The 17628-nt window shown below is 33.5% G+C and overlaps 1 protein-coding gene across 1 annotated transcript in view; it reads left to right on the forward strand.

Moving 5' to 3' along the window:
* Positions 1-17628, forward strand: part of CSMD1 (CUB and Sushi multiple domains 1) — a 2120031-nt gene that overhangs the window by 546048 nt on the left and 1556355 nt on the right. The window lies entirely within an intron of this gene.

The following is a 17628-nucleotide window of genomic DNA, read 5'->3' on the forward strand; positions in this document are numbered from 1 at the left end:
CATCTTTGAGGGTTTCACTTAGTGGTCTTGAGGCTGAGGAGGACAAGCTGGTTGACTGCACAGGGGGACCAGAGGATTGCCCTTCATCAGTGTTCACTTTTAAACTTGTATATTGTAGTCCTGTCTATTTGAAATTTTACAAAATGACTAAAACTAGAATACTAGGGTATCTGTCTTAGTTCTCCATTTGAAGGTGTCTTCCAAACTTTAGTGTTTTTTAAATAAAATCTGGCTTTTCAGGAAAAATAAAAAATAAAAAATATGTATTACATACTTTCTCCTCTCTATTCTAGCCCAAATTCATCAAGCTCTTCCCTTATAGACAACAGATGAACTACACTTATTTATGAAAAATCCTGCTCTTCTTTTTGACTTCCTTATCTCAATCAACAGTATTGAGATTTGTTCAGTTGTCCATTTTTAAAAACTTTCAATAGCATTCATTACCTAAAAACTAAAAAAAATGAACTTTTAATGATCCATTGTTAGTTACTAGATAAAGTCCATTGTTTTTAGCCTAAACTCCAATTTACTTGTCAATATTCCATCAACCTACTTTTTCAGTTTTAGCTTTCACTTTTCATGTAAAATTACTTTATGCTGTATCCAAACCCCGATTTTCTGCTTGTCATTCTTCAAATAGCACTTGACAATTCTGATATCAAAGCTTTACTTGTACCATATGATACCTGTCCATTATCCCTTCCCATTAAAACCTATTCTTAAAGCTCTCTTCTTTCAACTACATGTATGTACTACCTTTGTGTGTAGTTCTTTACCCTAGTATAAAGTAAAATCCTTGAGAGAAGAGACTGTCTTACTTCTTTCATCTCTGTTCTCTTCACAATAGATGTTGAAAATAGTAGGTTATTAATAAACCTTTTAAAACTAGATAGATTAATGAAAGAGGCTTCTTTAATTTTGACATGAACTACAAGAATTTCAGAATCAAAGCAAAATTGTTTTAAGTTACTCATTTGAGCATCTACTATTTAACTGGGCAAATAGTAAAGCCCATCTGGTTGTTAACATTTCAAAAACATTATTATTTTTAATTAAATTATTACAAGAACTAAAAATTATTATAGTAAGTAAAATTATTATTTGCAATGGATTATTTCTTTACATTTCAAAAATTGGCAATGCATGCAGGATAGCTAGGGTAATACTAATCTGATCAAAATAAAAGTTTTACAGATTTTGAATTAGAGGACCTATGATCTGCTACCCATTTGGCATTGAGAAAGTCATTTACCCCTCTGTGCCAGAGTTTGCTTTCCTATAAAAGAAAAGATTGTGCTAGATAGTCTCCAGGGTCCCATCTAGCTCCAAGTCCTAAAACTTTCTAATAATTATTATCTCCCTTGTCCCTATGTCATTTTATAATTATATCTTTACCATAAATGGTATGTCAAGAACATAATTGATGATAAAATGTTAAAAATCTCTCTAATTAGTCATTGTAAATGAAAAACAAAATTATTCCTACTACATCAACACAGAGATAATGAAAAAAAAAAACAAAACATATACCTGTTCAGCTAGTCATTTTCTGAAATGCTGCCATCTTGTGGCACTGTGTATAGCTAACAGTTCTTGCCTTTCTTTGCCTTTTGTCAGTTTTCTTATATGTAATAGCATTCTCTCTAATCCTCTCCCAAGTTAAAGGTAGCATTTGATAAAAGGGATAATAGCAACAAGCAACTCTAAAATACAATTCTCTTCAGTTTAAAAAAATTTTGTCATGGGAAGGAAGAGGAGGAATAAAGGGAAAACTGATAAATTAGTAAAAGTATGAACTTTTAAATTTACATTCTCACATTTTTATATTTTTATTACTACTGTAAAAGTGGGGGAGGTAATAGGATATGGGTTTGTAAGTCAACTTATTTAAAATGAGTGGTGGTAATGATTCTTCACCATGGAATAACATGATCTTGGTGACAACTTCCATTGAGATGAATTTTAAAATACAATCAACTTGGTCCTGATGATTCATAATAATGTTTAAAGCAAGATTAAATAATGAGTTGCTTGAGTTTCAAAGAAAGTGATGTGTTGCCTTTGGTTTTCTTTCTAACATTATATCAGTCTCTGACAAATGATGTTCATGGAAAATACTGTCATTAACTAGAAGAATGCAATTTCCCTCATGTGAACAAATGAAATTAACTTGGGGGTAGATTTTAAGGTCAATAAATATGGATTCCTACAATTAGAGATGTTATTTACATGCATCCTATGATTACAGCTAGTTTTGAATGCTTTCGGGGTTTTTTCCACTAATAGAATAAACAAATATCACAGTATGTTCTTTTTTTAATATCAACTCATTTATTCATCCCTTTAATCTACATACATTTCTCAAATGTCTACTTTGTGCTCGATGGGTGACAAAGGGAAATGACCGAAAAGAAAATATCAGCACTCATGCAAAATGCTTTCTATTCACTTATGAAAGTGGTTAGAAGTGAGGAGGGGCACATTTAAAACACTTCTGCTATACATCTACACAGCTGGGGAGGTGAAGAAGATAGTCAGGAAGATGAAAGTTGAATGCAGTCTCAGAAACTGATTAGCTATGTGACCCAGAATAAGTAACTTGACCTCTCTCAGACTCACTTTCCTCACCTATAATAGGGGTTAAAACAGTAACTGCTTCTATGGTTCTAAAGGGTTGTTATGAGAATAAAAATATAAATAAAACAGATATAAATGCATACATATATACTATTTTCTAAACCTTTGGTAATATAAATATTAGATATAATTAACTATGCTTTACTATTCAATGCTGGTTTATATCAAATGGAATATATTTTAAAATTAAAGAACCAGTTCTTAGGAATGCATTTCTGTTAAATTTTCCTCATTCCTAGGCTAATACCTGTAAGGGGGGAAATGGGGTTTTATGGGTTCAATATTTTAAAAGATGGTCGCCAGAGGATTGAACTATTATCAATCCTCAATTAAGAATAATCTCAAGTCAAAATTGACTTTTATGGAAGTTTATTTACAATTAGGAAGGTTGAAGGTAGGAAAATTGAGAGAGAGAAACTCTGGCTGGGACCAGAGGCCCGGACCAGGTAAGAATTTAGAGGCCCAGAGAGGGGTACAGAGGTTAATTAAACAAGGCTTCTAGCCACAAAGCCTTTTACAATTAGAGAGGTAAGAGAGGCCTCCCTGAGGGTAGAGCCTCCAGAAACACCAAGGGAGGAGAAAGGAAATCAGCTTAACTTACCCACATGACAATTCAGAGAGAAGCAGTCTGAGGTCCCACCAGAGATCCTTCTATACCAAGTTCAAAACGCCAACTGCCTCCACAGGAAGATACCATCATATTTAAAAGACAGCAGCTTTAGTCGCTTTCTGCATCCTCCTCCAGTTTCAAGTGTACAAATGGCAGCCTCAACACTGTTTTGGACTGCCCAAAGGGCAGTCCCTTGTCTCTGATTTGTTACTTATTATCACGTGGGGGAACTGACCTCCCCTCCCCACTTAATTCCAGAATTGGTAATATTGGGGGAAGTGGGAGCCCCTGGCCTTCAATGCCATATGGCTTCATATGATACTTGGAGTTACCCAGAGGCCAAGATTTTTGTAGAATGCAAGCAAAAAATGACCAGTAGAGGAAAATGGGCTAATACCAATAATGTTTCTGATAGTGGAGGGCTATTTGAGAGTGAGTAAAGAAGGCATCAGCTAGGTATAAAGTTAAGCAAATTATAATCTCCTTTCTGCCTATTCCCTGACAGAAGTAAAGAGGATTCTGTTTGTTTTTTTCCAGACAGGGGTCACATTCATATTATTGACTAAAGTGGTCTGACATAGTAATTCAGCACCATGGAATTTTAGAAGTAGAAAGAACATCATTGAAAAAGGACACTAAGAAATATGAAATGATTGCTCCAAGATCATATATTCAAACAGAGCTGATACTAAAACCCTGCTTTCCTGATTACCTATACAGTGACTTTTTCATTATTTATCAAGTTAACATTTACAAAACATCACTGTTCAAATATCATTCTTTTAAAAAATGGTCTGGGGCACATATTTAGATGTATTGTTGAATTTCTTTAAGAAACCTTTATGATAACATTTCTCCAGCTTGTCTCTAATTTAAGGATTTAATTAATTACTTAAGTCATGGAGAAATTAAGTAACTTGACCATTATTCATTAAAGAATTAATATTTGTTGGAAGTAGAAACTGAATCCAAGGATTATCAGCTCCAAAGTTCTCTATCCCTTTATTTTTTTTATTTTTTTAAACCCTTAACTTCAGTCTTGGAGTCAATATTGTGTATTGGCTCCAAGCTAGAGGAGTGGTAAGGGTAGGCAATGGGGGTCAAGTGACTTGCCCAGGGTCACACAGCTGGGAAGTGTCTGAGGCCAGATTTGAACCTAGGACCTCCCGTCTCTAGGCCTGAGTCTCAATCCACTGAGCTACCCAGCTGCCCCCTTCTATCCCTTTATTTTTGAAGTCATTCTGCGTCCCTTCAAAAATTTATTCAAATAATCTAGGCCCAGTTTGATAGATTTATGTAATGGTATGATTACCAGTGCATATTTTATGTGGTATGCAGTAACAATTTTGAATTTGTATAGTTTCTTAAGATCTAGAAAATGCTTTATATTTTTTTTCTTTGTGCCACATTATCCTCATGCTCTAAGTTCTACATATATTTCTATTGCCATTTTATATGTGTGGAAAGACTAATGAAGGTAAAGAAACTCCCCATAGTCCTATCACTAGTGTCTGAATGGGATTTTAACTCAGCCCTAATACTGGCTCCAAGTACCACATTCTTTCCATGATGGTACATTATCTTGATATACAATAATTTTAAATTATTATTTTGTTTTAGCAATAGTTCTATGTGACATGAAGGAGAATTACTATTTGTAATTGATTCTATGAATGTTGACTCCTTTTCCCATTTGTGTTCATAGTAGTGGAATTCACTTTTCTGTTGAATCACAGATAAAAGTTTTAGCTGCTCTAAAGGAATACAGTTCCTCAAAGGTCTCAGAGGTCCTTTTCTGAAGATATAAAAGGGGACCATGTTGAGGTTATTGTCCTATGAGAAAATAGAGAATGAAAGAAACAATTCTTAGAGTCTATTCTGGGGGATTTTTGTTGTTTCAAGATAGTTCAGCATCAGCTATATGTGCTAAGTACTATAGGAATTATATATTTTAGAGAAAGTTATGAGATACAAATAACCATTTTATAAAACAATGTATTAAAAGTAATAAATAGCATATATATGGTACATTATGATTTGAAAAAAAAAGTTTGATAGTCATTTTCTCATTTGAACCTCACAAAATTGAAAGATAATAGTCATTATCCACATTTTATACATAAGGAAACTTTGGTCCAGAAAAATTAAATGACTGCTACAGGGCCACATAGCTAGTAAGTGCCAAGGTTACTAGAAGAGACTAGATTTAAATTCTGTTCTTCATAACTGCAAGATTCATATTCTAAATATTGTGCCACTTGACTGCCCAACAGAAACATACAAAGGAAGATCAGATGACTTCAGACCAAGAGGAAGGTGGATCTTAAATATGCGGAAAAGGGACATGCTATAGTAGAATATTGGCTAGATAGACAACTTTGGACTAAGGAGAAATGCATTCAAGTTATGCCATCATCTGTGTGACCTTATTGAAACTTTGAGTTTCCTAGTAGCTCTTTAGGACTTCAAATAGCATAACAAACACTAGTTTGCTTTGATAGAGGCAATATTTTTCTCATGGGAAGTTCCATATGCTAATAAAAATCACTAGGCCTATGGGAACAAGGGAATACATGAGATTCTGGTGGTAAGTCTAGGAAAAAAATAATTAAAATTCCTGCCAATAGAATATGGAAGTGTGGAACAATACCTAAGAAAAGACTTTGAATAAAGAGGTATCTATTTCAGTCATGTACTTAGAAGATGATAGTAGAAGCCATAGAATAAGATGGAACTACAAAAACACAAAAAGTTGAGAAAATCAACTTTAGAAGAACAACACTAGAGAAAATCAATTCAATTTGTATATTTTATAATTAATGAAGTTGAGGCCTAGAGACAGGAACTGATAAGTCCAGGATGACCAACAAAAAAGGATCCAAACACAGGACCACTAATTCCAAATCCATTGTTCTTTCAAGTGTGCCACATTTTCTTTCTCCTCTATAAACACTCTTCTGAGATATCCTAAAACATGATTAAGAAACAAGATTTTGGAATTAGAAAATCAGGATGCAAATCTAATCACTGATAATAACTGCCTTCCTGACTAGGTGAAAGTCAAGGAGATTCAACTTCTTTATTTGTGAAGTATAGATAATTATGTTGGTTAATTAATACTTCACAGGGATTTTGGAATATTGTATATAACATACTGTTTAGGTAAGTGGCACAGTAGAGAGCTTACCATGCCTGAAGTCAGGAAGACCTGAGTTCAAATCGAGCCTCCAACACTAACTGTGTGATGCTCAGTAAGTTACTCTGTTTGCCTCAGTTTTTTCATCTGTAAAATGAATTGGAAATGGAAGTGCCAAACTACACCAATATATTTGTTAATAAAACCCAAAAAGGGTATATGAAGAGTAAGATACAACTGACAATGATTTAACAACAACAAAATGCAGTACACTTTAGCAACTAAGTGGCATAGTGAATAGAGCACTAGACCTAGAGCCAGGAAGAGCCTATTCATGAATCTGAATTCATTCACTTAGTAATTTGGTCTACAGGGGTAAGTCATATGTATTCTCATTTATAAAACAGCAGTAAAAATAGTACCTATTTCCCATAGTTGCAATGAGAAAAAAATAAGATAATATTTGTATGGTGCTTTGCAAACCTTAAAATGATATATAAATTCTAGCTATTATTTGTATTACATTTTAAAGTTTCATACTAGCGCCAGCTAATTTTCTTACAGAGAAGATTCATGAAAGCCAGTTGTTGAGGAAGAAACAAGGAGAATGCCTTGTCAAAAATTTCTGAAAATGTCTCACTTGACCAGTCAGGAGAAGGATGAAGCTTTCCAAAGTGAATTTAGTGAGAGAGGGGCCCACCTAGAGGTTAGAGCTGGTTAAAGCCATTATGTTTCTGACACAGGGTCACTGTTCCCTCTTCTTTGGGATTCTCTGCATTGCCTCAGATTTAAAGTTAGGTTGGTACCCTGAGAACTGAGAGGCTATTGACATATTTGGAATAGAAGCACTGTTATATTGCTGGCTTCATTGCTTTGCCTGGACCAGCCTGGCAGAAAGCTATAGAAGGGAAACAGACTTGTTCTTGGCTTCCTTGGGGATTCTGACAGAGTCGGCCCTGTCCCCAAAGTCCCACATGAAGTATTGCCTATTTGTACTCATTAGAAGCAAGAGAAAAAGATTGCAAGTCCTGAAAAAAAAGCACAGTGTAATATCTTTTTAGCCTGAGTTGTCATAAATTATTCTCAAACTTTGCTTCTATTTTGTATGCTGCTGGGAAGGTTAAAATGCCAAATAAACCGGAGGAAGATAACAATATTCTATGAATATCAGAAAGATGAAACTTAAATATCCACAAACTGTCAACATTCACTGTGTGTGTGTGTGTATATATACATATATATATGTGGACTTATACATATATATGAAGTGATTTTGCATAAATGTCAATAAGTAGGCAGGTTGCTAAGGACAAGGTTAAAGCAAAAGTGTCAATAGTGATGTAGTTTGATGGTGGAAAGAGGACTAGAATGTAAGTCAGAAGACCTGACTCTGTCCCCTCTTAGCTATGTGAATTTGGGACAGTTACTTTGCTACTCTGGTCCTCAGTTTCTTCATCTGTCAAATGTCAATATTTGAATAACTTCTACGTCCTTTTAACCGCAACCCTATGAACTCAGGATTATTGGGTAAAGCACAAGCAAATATAGATTCTGGCACTTCCTCTGGAACTACCCATTTGGATGACCTTAGACAAGTTACTTCTGAGTCTATGGCTCTTAATATATATAATGAGGTTACTAGATGAGTTCTAAAGACATCTCTAAACTGTGACAGTCCATAGAGCTTAGTTTATTTTTCAGTCATTTTTGATCAGCTAGCTAGTACGAGACTTTATTTTTAACATTTCATAATGCAATAGGGAGAACCTGAAATTCTGGGAAAAGGAGAAGATAGTATTTGGGAAGGTGTGTGTGTGTGTGTGTGTGTGTGTGTGTGTGTGTGTGTGTGTGTGTGTGTGTGTGTNAAGGTGTGTGTGTGTGTGTGTGTGTGTGTGTGTGTGTGTGTGTGTGTGTGTGTGTGTTGTGTGATAGTTGATTTAAAGTCTCAGATTCTGCCTCATTTTGATATTCAGTTTAAATCAGGCCAAAGAGGTGTATTGCCCAAGATATAAGAAGCCTAGTTTCCCTCTAGGGAGGTACCCAAGAGAGGTGCTTCTCTTTATATATGGAAAAAGTAAGAACCAATAAACTAGTCAGCTCAATATGAAATATACATACCAATAAACATATGAGAAAATGGTTTTGTTAAATAGAAACTGATATACTCTTCAAGGTCTTATGAACTGTTTCTAGAAGGAACTGATGTCGAGGGTCTTTCCCATTCAATAAGTATGTGTTGAGTGCATGAAAGGAAATAATATAAAAATCTTTCAATGAAATGTCTATGGTCACTATATGTTATTGTTTAATTATTCGTATAACATACACACAAGCTCTTACTTTGTATGTGATCATTTTATGTTTTTAGCTTTGTCTCTCTAAATTACAACATAAAAATATCATTTTTATAGTGATTGGTATAGGAGAATGACTAGGACCTTTATGGGAAGAATATCTTCTTCAGATTGTGGTTCAGAGGCCACCATATACTTCACTTATATTTGATGGTCCCAGCTGAACTATGTATACTATCGTTTAAATAAATTGAACTCTCAATTTGCTTCCCTTTGCATTATCTTGAAGTGTTGGTCCCCATGTTTTAGCAAGGGAAAAGTAATTTCCTTAATTATACTTCAGGATCAAATGAATTGCTCAGTATGAAAGTCTCCAAGAATGTTTATGCAGGTGGCCATGAGTCAATATAAAAAAATTACTTTAAGGAAATGCGAATCAGGTTTTGATATTCCAAAGGTAAATTTTGTACATTTGAAAAATGACTGACAGAAACATGGATTTGAATCCAAACTCTGACATTTAGCATTTTTGTGACTTTAAACAAGTTGTAGTTTTTGAGGAAAGAGAAAGTACCTATCATTTCCAAAAAATATTCTCTCCCTAAAACTTAGCACTGATGTTGGCAAATGGTAAGCACTTAATAATTTTTAAATTAAAAAAATTGTGCTTCTGTTTCATTTCATCTAAAATTTGGATAATTCTACCTCCTAAGGTTGAGATGAAGAAAATACTTTATAAACCTTATTTAGCCTTATAGAAATGTAATTGAGTCCTTTTCTATCCAGGTGGCTATTATCTACACTAGTAAAAACTACAGCCATTTCCTACCATGTCATCCATAGAATGCTTATCATTGCCTTTGTAAAACAGAAATAATAAAAAGACAAATACAAGAGTTTGAATGTTTGATGCTCATGGCTTCAGGTAGCATCAAAAATAGCATTTCTGTATTAATATAGTATATCTTGCATATACTTAGAGCAATTGTCACAGTAGATCCAAAATGGTCATTGGAGAAATTTTATATCCACAATTACATACTGCTTCTCATGTGCTCCAGACGTATGAGGTTAATATGGAAATACATTAATTGTCCATGAAGACCTGGCTCTAAGACCTGCTTCTGTAATAGATCAAGAATTTAACTATGGGCAACTCACTAACTTCTTGCCTTCACTGTTACCTTTCTCAGAGTATAAGTTAAAATTGAGTTGAGGATTTGTATCAGTGATTGAAGTGTCCACAAAGAAAGCTGTCCATATTAACAAAATCATGGGGCTCATTCAAATGTTTTTAGGTATATGCACATCTATAACGTTTATAATGAATTATCACTAATCTCAGGTTCTCTAACTTTTGGATGAGATACAACTTGCCAATGTATTTTCCATTTCAAAAGTTGTCCAAAATATCAGAACATCATTCATACTTATTGTTTCATATAGAGATATATGAGAATAAAATGGCAAGCCAACTAATTTTATCCTAAAGCTAGAATATATTTATTTCATCAGTGTACATGTATGTACATTTTGCATATGAAAACAGAAAACAAATCTTGTAGTAGGTTTAACTGTACCTATAGTACAAGCTATTTTCCAATTCTCACAATGCCTATTCTAAAATAAAAAGAAAGGAAACAACCCAGCAATACCACTACTCCAAAAAGCTCATAGATAAAGGGAAAGGACCAACCTATACCAAAATATTTTTAGCAGCTCTCATTGTAATGACAAAGAATTAGAACCTGAGGGGTGGTCCATCACTTGGTGATTGGGTGAACACATTGTAGCATATGGTTATAATGGAAAACTATTGTCTCATAAGGAATGATAAATGGAATGCATTCAGAAAAACCTAGAAAGATTTATATGGACTGATGAGCAGAACCAGGTAAACAATGTATATAAGAATAGAAATAAACAATGATCAATTGTAAAGGGTTAAACCATTATCAACAAAACAAGTCTCCAAAATGACCAAAAGAGACTAATGAATCTGTGATATGTGTCTTCTCTAATGACATGAGCAATTGGGAAATATATATATATATATATATATATATATATATATTACATGAAGGTGTGGATATAACATATGACAATTGCTTGAGCTTTATAATATGCAAAAAAAGTGATAATTGTATTGTTCAGGCTATACACCATGGTATCCATATTCCTCAAATAAGTCAAGATCCCTACTTCTCACTTTATTGAGAATTCATCATTTAATACAAACAATAAGTCATCTCAATACCTGAGATTCATAGAGGTGGTGTCCATCGTTCTTGAAAAGACAGAAGATAGGACCCAATGGTAGGCGATAGTGAATGTTAAGGGAGTATTAAAAGATTAGCTTCAAAGGAATGAAAAAAATCATATAGAACTGATCTTATGGAATCCTCAAGCTAAAAGTATTATAAGATTTCAGTGAGGGAAGGAAACTTGGAGATTAAGCTAATATAATGTCATTTACTTCATCCTACATATTACTGGATCCCATACATGTTCTGTGGTCTTGCTAACCTGCTAAACATAATCTTTGTTATTTATTAGTTGCCTATTCCCAAATTATTTGAATACCTGATCTCTAAAACAAGAAGGAAAAAGAAGTAGTAATAGTAGTAGTAGAATCAGCATTAGCAATAGCAGCAGCAGCAACAATAGTAATGGTAGTGTTATTAGTGGTGATGGCAGTCAGTAGTAGCAGTATTAGTATTAATAGAGATGGTGGTGGTGGTAGTCAGAGTAGTAGAAGTGGTAGTTTACTAAGGAAGCCTGCATAAAAATATGAGAAGCATCTTAACTGTGAAAAGATATTTCATTATTCATTCTGTTCTATTCAATAAACATTTATTTAACAACTACTATGTAGAATACTATTTCTAATTGATGAGATGGCAGAATAAAAAATACTCAGAGCTCATCAACCAACCTCGAAACTAATGCGCGCACACACACACACACACACACACACACACACACACACACCCCTCAAAAAGAATCTTGGAAAAGTAAAACCAGTAGAAAACAGCAAGAAGTGCACATCACTAGAGTAGGACGGGGAATGTTGAGTAAGCTGGACCAGAACTTGGGCATATTACAGTGCAACTTGCAGGGGAGAAAAGCAGAGCCAGGCTTAGTATAGTCTCAGAAAGGAGAGAGGAGGGAAAAAAAGCAAAACAAGAAAATACAATACAGTCAGCAGTGGGAGGAACATAGCCCAGGAGGGTATAGATAGATCAGAAGTCAGGTGCAACCTAGCATGGATAGGTAGCAATGGGTGGAACTCAGCCCAGTAAGGTCCAACCTTAGTGGGAGACAGCTGAATCTGTTGCCACCCATTGCAAATGGCATCTCAACAGAACAACTTCAAATTCTCCATAACAGGCCCACCTGACTGCCTCTGCTTAGTGCTCAGTCTGTATCAGAAACAGCAGAGCCCACCCCAAACACTAGGAAAGACTACAATATATGCTCATACAGTACTTCCTTCACCCCAGAAATGGAGCTAAGGTTAAGCATATAGGCAAAGTCCAAAAAAAGTACTTTAAAATGAGAAAAAGACAGAGAAAAATCCTGACACTAAAAATCAGCAACATAGATGACCAAAATGTAAGCTCAGAAGAGGAAAGCAATTTAAAAATGAAAATGCGTGACACTTCATTTGTGTCTTCTCTAATCCATCTTGCATGCAGTCGCAAAATGATATTTTATTTTTGCCTAACTGAAGTTTATTTTTATTGAATTTTATTTTTTACAATTACACATAGAAACTATTTTTGACAATTTGCATGACATTTTGCAATTCAGATTCTTTCCCTTCCATCCTACTTATGCATCCCCAAAGGTAGTAAATAGTCGGAGATAGGTTATAGCAGTGCTTTCATGCAATACATTTTCCCATATTCCCCATGTTATGACTAAAGACACATATCACATATAAAATAAAAAATCATGGAGGAAATAAAGTATGGTGTGCTTTGAGCTGCAATCAGATTCCAACAGTTTCTTAATTTTCTGTGGAGCCTGGATGGAGTTAGCTGTTTTCTTTATCCTGTAGCTTGTACTATATTGTTTTCAAATGCTGCTGAAGCTTGTCCAGTGCTCCTTCTTCATAGTTGAGTGAAAAGAATCCTCCTTGCTGTCTTGCCTGTTCTGGGTCAGAGCATTGCTTCACCCTTTCTTCTATTGGTTCTGGTGTTCCAGTACTCATTTTCAGGCATTTTTGTCCTTCTGTGGTCATTTGTATGTTTTTGGTAGGCTTTAAGTATTTCTTACTTCACCATTTTGGTCTGATCTTGCTGCTGTTGCTACTGCTGTGATTCATGTGTGACTGATGCTTCAAAGAAAAGTGTGAAAGTATGTCAGCTCCAAAATGAATTCTTGGAAGAGCTCCTAAATAGTATCAGAAATTACTAATTTATGCCAGACACTGCTAAGTGCTTTGGATACAAATAGGAAAAAGACAGTTCCTACCTTCAAGGAGCTCACAATCAAATAAAGGAAGATAATTTATAAAAGAAGCTGAAAAGCAGTGAGACACAGGGAAATAGCTGTCTTGGGGGAATGATGATGGTGAATTTGAATCCAAGGAGTACAGATATTGGGAAATGATTGTGTTTAATGTCCTCTTTAAATAGAGGCATTTGGGGACAATTTTGTTCAACTCTATCCCTCCAACCAGTGGGGCAAAGGGTATTGGGGTACTGATGAAACCTGAATACTGAAACTGATGCAACCTCAGGATAGCTTTCTTGGTGATACTAGAGAAGTTTGCTGCTACAGTGATATCTATGGGCCCCAATTTTATTCAAAAATTAGTTTTCAGGCCTAATTTTCAAAAACCATAAAATAGGAAATTACCAGGTGGTAAGCAAAAAGGAATTTTTCCAGGGCCTCCCCTCAACCTCTTATAAAATGCAGAACATAATCCATTGCCATAAAAGGAACAGATGCAGTTTGAATGCAGATTAAAACATAGCACCTCTTGCTTTATTTCCTTCATGATTTTTTTCTGTATTATAAGTGATATAGATATATATTCAGACATATATATATATTTATATATATATATATCTTCTTTTACAACATAAGGAATGTGGAATTCTATATTGCAAGATAGTATGTATATAATCTTTATCATATTCCCTTCCATCTTGAGGAGAAGGGAGTCCTAAGAAGGAGGGAGAGAACATGGTCTACAAAATATCACACTTGATTATTAAAGTTGTATCTACATGTAATCTGGAAAAATAAAGCATTAAAAAAGATCTCAAAAATGCAAGACATAGCATAGTTTGTTGTACTTAAACTAGAATAAAAAATTAAAAATCTGGAAGATAATTACAATGACTTATGAAACATATATATAAAGCATTCCACTGTTATTCTTCCCCACACCCTTTTCACCTGTGTGGAAATTTAAACTCAGAGAGATTGAATGATATGCTCAGAGTCACAAAGTTGAGGTGAAAATAGAAGTTATGCTACCTCTCATACTGTCAGCCTGGTATGTACCCTACATTCATTTAATTGATATAGGTTTATATTTGCTTTCAAATAACAAGCATTTAAAATTAATTTATTTTTCCTTGAACTCCCTCCTCCCACATGCATTGAGAAAAAACAAAACAATTTCCTCACTGCATACATGCATGTTATGGCAAAAAATTCCCACATTACCCACATAAAATTTGTTGGATTATATCTTATTGCAATTTAACTTTATCTTTTCTTAAAGGAGGTGAGTGGTGTTTTTCATCTTCATTCTTTTTGGGGTTGTAGATTATTATTTAATTTTTTCAATTTTCTAGAGGCTTTTAATTTTTTAAATAAAATATTGCTATTGTATACATTATTCTCCTAGTTCTATTTATTTATACTCTGTATGAGTTCATATAGGTATTCTCAACTTTTCTGTAATTGGCCATTTCATTATTCCTTAAAGTGCAATAATATTCCATTACATTCAGCTATTTTTCTGGATCTAGATACTTTTTGTTTTTCTTTCATTTCTTTCAGGAATTGCATTGTAGTCATGTAAATGGATCAAAGGGCATCTTTAGTTTAGTAACCTCCTAGACATAATTTTAATTGCTTTTTAGAATATTAGGATCAATTCATAGCTTCCCCAATAGTGAACCAATGTACATATTTTTCTACAAATTCTCCAATACTTGTCACTTTCTACTTTTATCATTCTTGCCAGTCTCCTAGGTGTGCAGATTACATCTAAAAGTTGATTTAATTTTTGTTTATGCTATTATTAGTGATTTAAAACATTTTATAAGATTATTGATAGCTTGAGTTTCTTCCTTTGAAAAATGCCTATTCATAGCCTTTGTCTATTAATCTATTGAGGCCTATCTCTTAGTCTTATAAACTTGAATTATTTCCTTACATATCTTGGAAATGAGATCATTTGATATTCATAATAACCATGAAAGTAGGCAGTAAAAATATTAACATTATCATGTTAAAGATGAATAAACAGAGGCTCATGACCTAAAGACCTATAAAATTATTCCCTCAGTTTAAAAATCTGTCTAATTTCCCATTTATTCTTTGTTTTTGTAAACAAAAATAAAGGCAATATGTCACATTACCCAACAAAATGAACTGGATTTGAAATACCAGTCCCAGTTAGTAGTTCTTGGAGGCGATGGATATATAAAACAGTGATTCCAGGTTCAAATCCTATAGTTGAGGTTTACAGTATGTGTGAAGTTAGGCAAAGGAGAGGTTCTCTAGATCCTATTTTCCTTACCTAAAAAAAAAAAGTAAAATGATGAAGTTGCCTAAGAAGACAGCAATATGATTTTCTCTACTTGTCACAATTCTTATCAGTGCTGAATACCTAACGGATTTTCAGAAATGACAATGAAAATTAGCATGCTACAGTGCATGTAAACACAAAGACACACATACACACACATCATAAGTCAAACACTTTTTCTTATCAGGAGGAAGATCGTATCTTCCAATATTCTTGCTCCATAATTCTAAAAGTTCATTTTATTGCTTATGGATCTTTCGGCTTTCAAAATTGTTTATCTTTAAAGGATCATTTATTATATAAGTTGTTCTGTTGCTTCTTCCATTTCTTTCTTCATCAGCTTACAAAATCTTCCAAAATGTTTTTTTCATTTGTGTTATTATTTAAATTTTTCTGTTTTCAAGAATTTCACTCCATATTATTTCATAAAGTTTTCCCATGGCTTTTTGAAATTAAGTATTTACTAAATTTTTAAAGTACAATAGTACTCCATCATGTTGACATAATATAGCCTTTCCTCAATTAATGACATTCCTTTGCTTTTCAGTTGTTTATTTTTTCACCACAAAATTAGATGCTAAAAATGTTTTTGTACATAAAGAACCTCTGACCTTTTCCATTGATCTCTTTTTGATATAGGGAGGCGAAGGTATAGTTATGTTAAAGGGGACACTCTAGATTTTTTCAATGTTGTTTATAATTAATTTTTCCAAAATGGTTATAAATCATTGCTTTTAAAGATATATCAGAATTTATTATTAAAATGAAATGTTTATGTAACGTCCAGCTATTATAATGTGAATAACTCATTTAAATATTTTAAATTAATTTGAATATAATGAATTATTCATAATCTCATTTAATGTTGAATTTAAAGAATACGGATCTACCAAACAATATTGCATACTATAGATAATTAATGAGTTCATATTTAATCAAATATAAATTTATAAGTTGTTGTAACCTACATTTAATTTTCTAAATATATATTGCTACTGAAGATATAATTTTAAGATATAATTATTTCAGAGCTTTTGCTCATAACCTACTAGCAATTATCAAAAAAATTGAAAGCAAATTACTTTTCAAAGGATAAACAAACAAAATCACAATAGTGATTCAATCTCTTTGTGTTTATTAGTAGTTTCCTCCATAAATGCTATTTTATATTATTTGGTAATTTAAGAATTAGATTCCTACTCAATGTGAAATAGGAAGGCTTATTTGTTGTGCCCTTTAGATTTTATAATCAAAATGAGATAAAATCAGAGGAAATCAAAATTTGTTTCTTTTCACATCTCCAATTTCATGACAGATTTCTTTTTTTACAAACCATCATTTAAAAGCAAATTGTTAAAGAAAATGTCCTTTTGTGGGTTTCCCCCCAGATCCCCAGAGTTTTGGCTCTGTGTAAATTTAGCACTTGATTCTGTGTTGTGGCTGAATCCTGACTTTGTCTCTCTCATCCTGACTAAAGACTTGTTCTTTCTAACTAAAAAATAAATAAATATAAAATAAAGGAAATTGTTACAACTGGCCCTCTTTAGTGTGTGTAGGATGGGAGGACAAAACCTCATGATTTTAAAATAAAATTTGTAAAGAGAAAAAATTACTATAAATTAATCTGAGGATAGATTTTTGTCCCTCAAGTTTCCATTTTTAAAATGTCATAAAAAAGCTTTGGCAGGAATATAAATTCCTCAGTTTACCAGTAGGAAAATTGGAATGAATGGATTTTTATAATTTTCTCAATAAATATGCAAAAGTTAAGCCTGTTTCCTACCTTCCCATAGGTCTGAAGAAACCTATATCTCCTTTTAGGAATTATAGACTGACTACTTTAGGACTTGAAGAACTCTGAAAGGTTATCTACTCCAAATCCCCATTTTTAAATATGGGGAAAACGAGGAACAGCGAGTTAAATGGCCTTCCTAAGTTCACTCAAGGAGTAAGAACAATATTTCAATACACGTCTTCTGGCTCTAATACATTACTCTTTCCAGTGCAAAGGAAAAGGCTTCTGTATTTCAATGTTTTTAGCTTGATGTTCCATGTCACTGAGGAGGGTAACATAAAATAAGCAATAGTCGATCATTAAACAAACTGGCTATTAGTTCCAATGTTTCTTACGCCAAAGTCTCTTCTTTATTTCCCCTTTTTGAAGGAATAT

Source organism: Gracilinanus agilis, chromosome 2 (genome assembly GCF_016433145.1).
Source record: "Gracilinanus agilis isolate LMUSP501 chromosome 2, AgileGrace, whole genome shotgun sequence".
Taxonomy (NCBI): Eukaryota; Metazoa; Chordata; class Mammalia; order Didelphimorphia; family Didelphidae; genus Gracilinanus; species Gracilinanus agilis.